The 12,225-nt window shown below is 38.3% G+C and overlaps 1 pseudogene; it reads left to right on the top strand.

The window, feature by feature from the left end:
• The first annotated feature begins 6,463 nt into the window (after nt 1-6,463).
• LOC121829132 (E3 ubiquitin-protein ligase makorin-1 pseudogene) lies at nt 6,464-7,284 on the top strand (annotated as a pseudogene).
• The last annotated feature ends 4,941 nt before the right edge of the window (nt 7,285-12,225 follow it).

Raw genomic sequence — 12,225 nt, 5'->3', positions numbered from 1 at the left:
CCGACCTAGAGCCTTCATCCCTAATGACTAGTGTTCATGGTACTGGAAGGTACTCCACACGCTACTGGAAGAGAGAAGTAAACACCAACCCAGCTATAAACCCTGAAATCTACAATGGTGATCTGCCTGCAAGATATGCTAGTACAATAATGGCACAAATGTTGTAGGGGTAACCAAACACTATCTGATTGGAATTAAGGTCTACTTTATGAGATGGAACCTATGCCTTATAGTGCATGGGTGACCATGAACCAGAGACTAAATAGGCCATGGACCTAAAGGAAAACGAAATACATACTACTGTTCTGCTAATGCACTGGTTCTCATCCTGTGGGTCTCAAACCCTTTGGGATTGAATGACTTTTTCATGGAGGTCATATATGAGATACCATGCATATCAGATATTTTCATTACAATTCATAACTGAAGCAAAATTACAGTCATGAAGTAACAACAAAAATAATTTTATGGTTGGGGTCACCACAACATGAGGAACTGTGTTAAAGAGTCATAGCATTAGGAAGATTGAAAACCACTGTGCTGAAGGAAAGTAGCAATAAAATGACTCCTACAAACATTCTCCTATACTCATAGATCAGTATCTTGCCCAGTCATTATCATATCATAGACTCTTCCTCCCACAGTAGATGGAAACAAATGCAAAGATCCACAACTGGACATTGTGTAGAGCATGAGAGATCTTGGAAATCTCCATCCTGAATAGTATGTCTCCATCAAATCCCTCCCCTCAGGACTCAGGCCAGTGTAGAAGAGGAAGTGGAAAAATTGTAAGAGCCAGTGGAGATGAAAGAGGCCAAGGAAACAAGATTTTGCAGACACAACAGGACCTGAGCATATATGAACTTTTATACTGTGGTTGCAAGTACTGGGCCTGTATAGGTCTAAGCCAGATGGGGTACATGCTCTGAGTAGAGAAGTGAACACAAGTCCCCATGCCCAACCCAGAAGCTATCTCCAACTGATAACTGCTCACAAAGGAAAAATTAGTTTTCTCCAGTGGAGTCTCACTGGGTATACAAATCACACATAAAGGCAGGCCCTGTGCCTAGCAGTAGATACCCAACACAAAATGAACTACTGTATTTTGGAGGGCTTTGTTTCATTTTGGTTTTTGTTTATTTTGCATTGCATTGTCTCACCATGCTTTGTCTTGGCCTTTGTTTTTTTTTAACACTACAGATCTTTCGCTTATATATTATGATTTCTGATTTTGTTTTTAAGTGTTTTCTATGTGTGAAAATGTGTGTCTCAGCATCTGTCTGTATACATTTCTTTTACTTTTTCTTTGGCTATTTTTTTCTGCTTATTTGCTTTGTCCTATTCTGGTTTGTTATAATTTTAATACACACACACACACACACACACACACACACACACACACACATATATATGAAATTTTATATAATAAGGTGTTATATATACATATATATGTATATATGCATGTACACATATAAATGCATATTTGTACACACACATACACACATATATATAAAGTTTAATTTAGTGAGTTTCCATATGGTCTTTTAAACCCCTCCAGAGTTAGCTATCCTTCCCCCATATACAATGTCCTCCTCTTCTAACCTTGTCACTTAAACCTCCCAGAACTTGAAGTTTGGACCTTATTGCTAAAGATTCCACAGAGTTGATCTCAGCACGCATAGAAATCAGGTCAGCACTGATAAGGTAGCTTCTTCCCTTCTGGCTAGCTTTCATAGTACCAGAAGATGCTATGTAGGCTACCAAGGGGGAAGTCATCACCAGTCTTACCCAGATGTAAACCCTGTGAAAGAGAATAATGACCAGCATGCTGAGCTTATACTCATGGGAACAGTAGTGTCATGAATGTTACAGAGATAACCAATTGCTTTCTGATTGGATTTAAAGCTTATTCCACACAAAGAAATGCATGTTTAATACTGTAAATTTGATCGAAAGCCCATGGTTAGAGAGCTCATAGACCCTGGGGGTAAATCACCTAATTCAATTAGTATGTCAAATAGATATATTACCAAAATTTTCTCTATATTTTTATCTCTCTACCCATACATTAGGGCAGCTCTGAGAGCTCAGAGAAATTTCTTTGTGTCAGGAACAGTGCTTCATGCAGGAATTCAGAGCTTGTCAAAGCACAGGGAATAAGCATCAATCCCAGATGGGACATCTACATTACTCCCCCACCACATGCCAAGTCTCAGGGACTGTCATAGAAGAAGAGATAGACAGATTTCAAAGCCAGATGTCTAGGGTGACTGGAGGAAACAGTAACTTCTGGGCATGACAGACCCACTCCATTTATGAACTCAATGTGGCTGTGGTTGCCTATGCAAGACCTGCACAAGACCAAACTAGTCAACATTTTAGCATGGAGGGGGAAGTGCTTCAATAATCTCCACCCCTGAGGAGCTAGGGACAGTTGAGGACTTCTAGGTGAAGGAGAGTGAGTTTTCCTTGCTTGGCCCCCAGTAGGTCAGAAACATCTCCATATCCATGGACCTATGAACATCACAAATTAGATTTAGACATCTTTTAAAGATTTTGTGGGAGCAGAGAGCACCAGCTCAGTGTGGGTGTGAAGTTCTGAGGTTCCAGTTACATTCCAATATCCAGAGTCTGTAGTGCTGTGGTCACAGAGATTACTTTGTTCCTATGTCTCTAAATACAGCTCAAGATAGTAGATAGATTTCAGTGTGTCTAAAGTTTGGTAACTTGCTTCTGGTAGGTTCATAGAACCCAAAAGGTGACCAAGATTGTTGACCCCTATCTGATTGTTTCTGTCCCTAGAGTGCAGTCTTACTTTTGGTCCTATTGGAACACAGCCAAGCAGGATCACCTCAGAGACTCATTTTAAGAATCAACACTAAGTCCCCATAGCTGACTTCATGCAAATGTTCCCCTATGAAGAGCCATAAAAAACAAAACACCTCAAAAGTTTCTAAAGAAATGTAAGTCAAAAAGAAACTCACTCTGGTAAATGTACAAAAACACAACAAAGAAACACAAAGAATATGACACAGCCAACATTATTACACATAATCAACAGCCACATTCCCTATCAGGGATCCAAAGCTACAGATATAGCTAAAATATCTAAGAAAGAATTCAGGGTTTTACTTTGTAAAACAATTAATGATCATATTGATGAATCAAACAAATTCACAAATTAAGGAAATCTATTCCAGACTTGACAAGATAGTCTCCAAAATGAAAGTAACAGAAAATTGGGGGCAAAAGATCAAAATGCTGAGGAAAAATTAGGCAAAAAGATTAAAACATTGAAAAAAATCCACAGAAATATTTGAAATGAAAGAGATGATCAAGCAAATAAAAAACACAATTGATAATACCATTAACAGACAATCCCATGGAGAAGAATGAATTTCAGGGATAGAGAAAAAAATTGAGATGATACAAATACATATAAACAAAGAAAAAGTAACTAAGGAGCATGAATGATATTTCCAAAAGGTATGGAGATTAAAAAGAACAGTATAAAAATCAACTCGAGTTTATTCTTCAAAAAAACTTAACAAAATTGATAAACCTTCAGCCAAACTGATAAAAAAAAAGTCAGATAAGATATAAGGCAATAAAATTAGAAATTAAAGGGGTGCCAGTATAACAAACTTTAATGAAATACAGAACATTATAAGAGATTATTATGAAAACTTGTACTCTAAAAAACTGGTTAATACAGAAGAAATATAACAGTTTCTACATGCACACTATTTACTCAAATTAAGCCCTAAAGTTACAAGCTCAAACTGACCCATTACAAGCATGAGATTAAAGCTGTAATCAAAAGCTTATTCCTCAAAGAAAATTCCAGGACTGGACAGATTTGTTGTTGTTCTGTCAGACATTCAGTGAAGATCTCGCACAAATTTCTTAACTTGTTCCATAAAAGAGAAAGTGAGAAACCAAGTTAATTCTATGAAGCAAGTGTTATTATGATACAAAACCCTGGTAAATATGCAACACAAAAGAAAACAATGGTCCAATTTCTTTGATGAACACAGTTGCAAAATTTATCAACATAACACTTGCAAAACTAATTCAAGAACACATTAAGATTAAACATTATGACCAAGTGGGCTTTATTCCAGAAAGGTAAAGTTTGTTCAAAATACATAAATCAATAAATGTAATGCATCATATAAATAAATGCAGGGACAGTGTTGTGGAATATTATTTTAAGATGTCTTACATTTGTTTATGCTGTGGAACATTTGTTTAATGATACAAAGATGTGTTCATTTTTTTATGTTGTATTTGTTTAACTCTGTGAAGCATGTTACTGTGCCTGTCTAAAACACTTGATTGGTCTAATAAAGAGCTAAATGGCCAATAGCTTGGCAGGAAAGGATAGGTGGGGCTGGCAGGCAGAGAGAATAAATAGAAGGAGAAATCTGGAAAGAAGGAAAATCATGGAGTGAGAAAAGGGGAAAACCACACAGCCACACAGCCAGACATGGAATAAGAAGGAAAGAAAAGATATACAGACATAGAGAAAGGTAGATGGGATAATTTAAGAAAAGCTGGCAAAAAACAAGCCAAGCTAAGGCCAGGCATTCATAAGTAAGAAGAAAACTCCATGTGTACTTTTTTGGGTGGCAGGCACCCCAAACAGCAGTAAGAACAAAAAGCAAAAAGAGTAAAGAATTAAAAACCAAGAACTACAGGACACAAACCACATAATTATTTTAATTGATGCTGAAAAGGCATTCGACAAGTCAACATACTTTCATGAAAAAATTCTGGTGACTTTAGAAATAGATTGAGCTATTTCTATTATTTCAAAATAATAAAGTTCATTGACACCCCTGTAGCCAACATGATATTGATTCAAGATAAATAGCATTTCCTCTAAACTCAGGAATAAAACAAATATGCCCACTCTCCTCTCTCTTATTTGATAGAGTCCTCAAAGCTTTAGCTATAGTAATTAGAAAAGAGAAAGACATAAAGTGATGGAAATAGGAAAGGAGGTATTCAAACTATATTTGAATATAACATAGTTCTCATTACTTAAAAAAGCCTATCCAGTCTGCCAGAAAATTGTCAGACCTAATAAACAAAGTTGCAAGATACAACATCAACTTAAAAACAATACTTTTCATATATGGCAACAATGTAATTGTAGAAAAAGAAATTAGGAAAAGTTTACTATTAAAAATACATTGCCAGGGCTGGAGAGATGGCTTAGAGGTTAAGAGCACCAACTGCTCTTCCAGAGGTCCTGAGTTCAATTCCCAGCACCCACATGGTGGCTCACAACCATCTGTAGTGAGATCTGGCACCTTCTTCTGTGTACATAATCAATAAATAATTCTTTAAAAAAAAATACATTGCCATGCGGTGGGCGCACGCCTTTAATCCCAGCACTCGGGAGGCAGAGGCAGGCGGATCTCTAGGAGTTCGAGGCCAGCCTGGACTACCAAGTGAGTCCCAGGAAGGGCGCAAAGCTACACAGAGAAACCCTGTCTCGAACCCCCCCCCCAAAAAAAAATACATCAAAAATAAATGTTTAAAAATATATCTAACCAAAAAAGAGAAAGGTTTCTACAATGAAAATTTCCAGACACTGAAAAAGAAACACTTAGGTATTCCGTTGAAGACATAGTTCATGTTAAAAGAATTCATTTTGTTCCTGGTTTTGGGAATACAGTCCAGCATGGTGATGAAGGCATGGTAGTGGGAATTTGCAACCTTGCATCTGCTGTCAGAAAGCAGAATTCCATTAGAAAGTGATGGACATAGACAACCATCTCATGTTGCTCCTTTTTATTCAGCCCATAACCACAGTTCATTGGACTGTGCTGTTCAAGATAAGTTTTTTCCATTAGTTAAATTTCTCTAGAGACACTCTCATAGACATCCCCAGAGGTGTGTTTCTAGGTGATTCCAAAACCGATCATGTTAAGAGAAGATTAGTCACAACAGAACCCTTTGTGTAAGTGTTCTCATGACCAATTTCTTCTTCCTTTTCCTACTAGAATGCTATTGTCTTATACTAGTCATTTTCAAATGCTACCTGAACCTTGTGGTCCTCCACAATTCTCCATCCTCAGTGTGAAGTCCTTCCTTGATATGCATTGTTTGTGTTCCCAGACCACAAACTGGGCTCAACTTAAACAGAACTTTTACATATTCTAACCCTTCTCATCTCCACATTATTCAGTCTAGTCTCTTAGTTTTAGTAGGCATGCAAAGCATTTGTTTCATTAGTGAACCATTTTCAGGTAGTTAATGTACTAAAACCTAAATTTGCAATGCCTGAAGAACCTCACAGACAATTTAATGATGATATTGTCTTCTTATATTGCTTAGATTAAACATGAAAATTAGAAAGCCACATCAGCAGCATGTGACAGTGGACTATCTTACCCCATCCTTCAGTGAGAGGGGAGTTGGCTGGTTGAAACAGGTTGCCTGCAGGTATTTGATGCATGGGGTTTGTAAGGAAGGAGACAGCTGTAACTATTCTCTGACAGTCCATATGGTGTGTTATGCAAGTATTATTAAAGAGGGCACTTCATTTTCTGAGATCGCCGTGGATGAACACAGTGAGTCATTAAGACAGGAAGAATTTACTTGTACAGAACTGAGTGCAAAGTTATCCTTTGCTGCTTCCTCAAGTCTCTCCTCTGGAAGTGAATTACTCTTTGCAATGAATGCAGGTGATGATGAGTCAAGAAACCAGAACTTTTCAACTGGTGGAGTAGATTAAGAGCACTGAGTGAATGCCATTGAGTCTGTTCCTAGGCAACCTTAAGTTGAGGCTGTACTACTGCCTCCATCCCCAAACCTTACACTGGAGTACCTCTGCAGGGCTCAGTGACCAAGGAACAGTCAGAGAAGGAGCCAATATCTGTGGAGACAAAGTAGTTTTGCCCCTGTGCTACAGTGGGAGAGTGTTGTGTTGGAGAAAGCAATGTATTTCCACGGAGACTCCTGTGGCGTTTGGGGACTGCAGACCCTACACCTGATGGATGTTGCCCAGAGGCCAGAACACAAAGTCTTGAAAAGGATGTGGAACTCCCTTTTGCTGTGTAGCACAGTAAGGATCTGGTGTGTGGGGTCTATATGTAGGTTGTTCTGTGAGAAAGCCAACCCCATCCAGCATGGTTTTAGAATCCTCTCCAACTAACCACACCTGAGTCAAGTATATTGGCAAGTGGAAGAGTACTAAGTGATGTAAGAGCAAGCACATAAAGCTAGACTCCTCCTCAGTCTTGGTTCATGCTTTCTACTTTCAGGAAGATCTTAGTGTCATGCCAATATCCAACTTGAAGAACTGAATTTAAATGCTCATATTTTATCATGAATCCAGGGTGTTTGAATTTGGATTTCTGTTTTGTATTTCAGTAGGCTGCTAGGTGAGTTGATCTGTCTGTTTTATTTGAATGGAGAAACCCCGTGTATCAGTTAGGAGACTCCTCATACATTTTGAGGAGATTTTGTTCAATAGATTATATAGTTTATGCTCTGTAAAGAAATTTTCTAACTTCAAATGTGTGTTTCCTGAAGTTTTGACATAGTCTGTCTTCTTATTCCATCTATTAAAATAGCCATAGTCTACTATACTTTAAAAACTGTCCTCATAACTGAACAAGAGCTACATAATCTAAACAAAGTACAATAAATTTATTTAAATGAAAAAAGAGAAAACAGAAGGTTAACATCATTGTAATTGCTTAAAATCATATAATTAATAAGTTGTAAAATGGAGTCAACATAGATGTGTTAACTTGGATTGCACATATATTTTAATGTTAAATTCTAAATTCAAGGGATTTATAGTCATTTGAAACTATTTGTATGATACTGTAAGTTACAACATTTCACATGAATGGTCTCAAATCCATAAAATATTCAGTACTGAAACATAAAATATTAGTCTTTTATATCAAATATCATCAAACTTGTATTTCTCCAAGAAATTGAAAACTTTTTGTCTCCCTCACCTTGTAAGACTTTTATACAAATGTTTTAATTGTCTCCACTTAATCTTTGTTTTTTACAAAGGCCCTGGTGGATTCTCAGAACTTAAGTGACTTAGTGGCTGTCCTCTTCCCACTGCCCTTCATTTCCTCTCTCTGTACCAGAGTTTTTTAAAACTAGCCAATCATGAAAGATTGTAAGGTTGGACTCCAGTTACTGAGGGAAAGACACAGTCACTACCTGTACTAGAATGCAATCAAATGGACACACAGCCTCTGTGTAGTGCTTCCTCCACTTTATAAGCAGAGCATCCTTTGGATCAAGAGTCACGTTTTGCCTTGTTGAGACACTTCTGTTGGAATGGTACTTACTCTCTTTATTTGTGACCTTAAACTTATTTCTAACTCTTGACCAGGAGGGGAATCTATGTATATTTGAGGGAAGCAGATATCTAGAAAATCTTTATATTTGCTGCTCAACATTGCTTTGAACCAGAAAATTCTCCAAAATAGATTCTACTAGGACTTGAATTTTTCAGATATTCTATCATGGGAATGAGAAAGTAAAAACACAGAAAATTGGTAGAAAAAGGTAGAGTCCTTACTGAAGGAAACATGACTAAGTAGTTTTTGAGCCTTCTGCCCCATGACTGAAGGAGGAATGGAGTAGAGTGCTGTGAGTGGAGCTTTGTGGACTATTTTGGTCAGAAGGTGAAGACCAATGAACTGATAGAAATGCAGGCAATGAAGTGTTGATCCTGGCTCATGAGATTTTAATGGGGAGGGAGCTTGGCTACTGGGCTAGAGGTTGCTCATATCACATTCAAGCAAAGAATCTGATTGCATTCTGCCCATGTCCTAACTTTTTAATGAGGTTGAAATCAAAACAGGCTTGAACAGTTTGTCAGAGAAAATTTCAAGACAGCATAGTATAGTTAGTCCCATGGTAACTGGTCACTGTGTTTATTGATATTGATAGTGACAATCCAAAGCAGAATAGTATGAAAGATGTGCAGTTTCGTGAAGAAAACAGTACAAGTAAATTTTAAAATTGCAGACAAAGTGTCTGGGAAGAGAGCAGCTGAAATTATTTTTAAAAAGATTAATGTTAATAAGTAGAAACACTGATCTTTGCACTGGGACAATAAGAAAGTTGCCTCAAGAGCAAGACACCATCATTGGAAAGCTCCAACTTGTAAAGATGCAAGTTTATTTGAAAGGAGAAAACATGTACTGTGATTACAGGTAAAGAGGTTCCCTGACAGAAGACAGCATCATAAGGAGTTGTTTTCCCACATCCAGCCAGTAAGGTATCCAAAAGTCACTTCTGCTGTGGTAGAATTGAACCATAGAACATCTCACATTTTCAAAAGAACCAGCAGTATCATTCACATGATAACTAGTTTTTCAGGCATACAAAATGTAAAAAAATATAGCTTCATAGAGTCTTCTACCAAGGTTCTAGAAATCACCTCAAGTGAGACAATGTGTCATAGAGCTGAGAAGCCATGCACAAAACTGTGAAAATGATAGGACCATGGGATACCTCCTGAGGAAAGTTACTGTCTTTTTTTATTTTTATTTTTTTATTTTTTTGAGACAGGGTTTCTCTGTGTAGCTTTGCACCTTCCCTGGAACTCGCTTTGTAGACCAGGCTGGCCTCGAACTCACAGAGATCTGCCTGCCTCTGCCTCCCGAGTGCTGGGATTAAAGGCGTGCGCCGCCGCCGCCGCCGCCGCCGCCGCCGCCGCCGCCGCCGCCGCCACTGCCACCCAGGCAAGTTACCATCTTGATAAATGTGGCTGGCCTAGGAAAGAAGCTACTTGTGCTTCAGGTAGCAGACTGAAAGGAACAGGATGCCAAAGGTTGTTGGAGCCCACATGACGCCATCAAATAATCCAGGATATTGGATATGAAGCTTTGGAATTTGGTGTTTTTCTTACTGTCCTTGGGTTTTGCTTTGGTTTTATCTTTCCTTGATATTCCCCTATTCCTCTCCTTTGGAACAAGACTATTTATTCTGTACTGTTGGATATGGGAATTATGTAGTTTGTGTTTTGATTTTACACAGGATCACAGTTAAAAGTTTGTCTTGCATCTCAGAAGAATTTTTAGATGCTTTAACAGTATTGAGACTGTTAAAGATTATGGCGACTTTTGGAGTTTAACTAAACTCATTTTATATTATGAAAATGACCATGATTTTTTTTTTGTGGTCCAGGGGAATAATGACACCTAAAAAGTGACATGTTTTGTGGACTGGTCATCAGTTAGGAGTGCTTATTGCTTTTACAGAGGACCCAAATTCAGTTCCCAAACCTCGTGGTAGGTAGCTCACAACTTCTGGCCAATGTAGGTGTACACTCATGTGCACAGCCACAAAATACACATACATACACATAATTAGAAGTCAAAATAAAATCTAAAACTAAAAGTGATATGTTTTGATGTCAAGTGAAAAGAGGTAAACTTGTGATGATTAATCATCATTTTCAAAATGAATGTATTCAGAAACCTTGAAAGCATACATCTGGGTTTGTCCTTAAGGGCAGAGAAGTTTAAGTAAGGAGGGAATATGAGTGATAACATACTATAGACTGGGGCCCTGTTCTGAATAAAAGGGAAAAGGGACAAAGTGATATGAAGACTAGCATTCATCTCATCCCGTTCTGCTTCCTTACTGTGGAAAGTGTTGCACACACTTTATACAATGTCATTACCTGCCATGATGAACTAACTGTACCTCTTCAAACTGAACCAAAACAAACCTTCAATTCCTAAAGTTGTTTGTCATCTCGTATTTGGCCATAGTGACAAGGGAAGTAGCTCATCCTGCTTCTATCATGGAAATAGTTAAGCAGTTTGATCTAAAGCAGTATTTTGCAACCTTCCAACTGCTGTGACCTTTTAATACAAGTTCCTCATGTTGTGGTGACCCCAACCATAAAATTATTTTCATTACTACTTCACAACTGTATGTTTGCTACTGCTATAAATCCTAATGAACATATATGATATGCAAGATATCTGATATGTTGACCTCTATGAAAAGATTCCCCTTTTCCTTTCTATCCGTTGTCACCAGTCCATGGGGACAAAGGAGTAAAGTGGTGACATAGACCTTTGTATGGGCTGTGAACACGAGGGAAATAGCCCTCCAGGATACTGCCTCAGTGAGACAGCTCAGTTTTACTCCAGAGTATAGAGAATATATATAAAATTGGGAATCACCAAATTTGCTGGGCACTTACCTAATTTGCATTAAACAGCACACTCCTAGCATAATGTTCCTAGTACAAGGTTTAATTATAATCTGTGGAAGCATGACCCTATCATAATGCTCCTAGCACAATGTCTAATTACCATATAGACAATAGGGGGAAGTTTCTGCAAGGAACTCTGTCAAGGGTCATACTAAGGATAAGTGCATATCTGCCTAGAGACAGTCTTCAAATAAAGTCAGGTAGAGAACATGACACCTGGTGCCATGTGGAGGGAGTCCTTCGTGTCATCAAGCTTGAAGAGAGCTGCCAGGCCATTGTAAGCTGCAACCTCTACAAGCAGGGCCTCCCAACAAACTCCCACAGGGGTTGTGACCCACAGGTAGAGAACCACCAATTTAAAGTTTGCATGAGGTACTTCTAGGAGCATTGTACTAAACTTACTTCTTGTATACAACTTCAGTTCTGGAGCTCCTACCACACCATAGATGCAGAGAGGAACATGATTTCTTTTTACCCTGCTTGATGCTATCCTAAGGGAGTTCACCTAACATATTTGTATCTCCTTCCTTTTGGACAAGGATGAAAGAAAAGAATCTTTTGAACTGAGGATTAAGAAGTACCAGATCAGGAAATGGGACAGAAAAATAGTTAAATCAGGAAGGGCTTCCACTTTGAAGGAAGAAATTGCATCCACTAGAATTGTAAGAAGGTTTTGGGGGATGAAGAAGAACATAATTCTATTTGGCCTTCCAGTTCACAGTTTCCTTACTGTAGCAAGCCAGTTTGCCCAGAAGCAGACTTGCAGAGAGAGCTTTGGTATTGAGAATGTTCACTCCTATCCTGGGGATAGGAGTGGCTCAGTTAAGCGATTGCTTGATTTTGATCCCCAGTAACCCCAGAAAAATCTAGATGTGTTGCATACCCATAATCTCAGTGCTGAACAGGTTCCTGTTGCTCACTGGCAAAATGTATAGCATATGTGGCAAGTTCCAGGCCAATGAGAGACCCTGTCTCGAGGGGGACAACATTCTAGATAAAAA

This window comes from Peromyscus maniculatus, chromosome 4, assembly GCF_049852395.1.
Source record: "Peromyscus maniculatus bairdii isolate BWxNUB_F1_BW_parent chromosome 4, HU_Pman_BW_mat_3.1, whole genome shotgun sequence".
Classification (NCBI taxonomy): domain Eukaryota; kingdom Metazoa; phylum Chordata; class Mammalia; order Rodentia; family Cricetidae; genus Peromyscus; species Peromyscus maniculatus.
The sequence above is the reverse complement of the archived record's forward strand: the minus strand, read 5'-3'. Positions and strand labels throughout refer to the sequence as shown.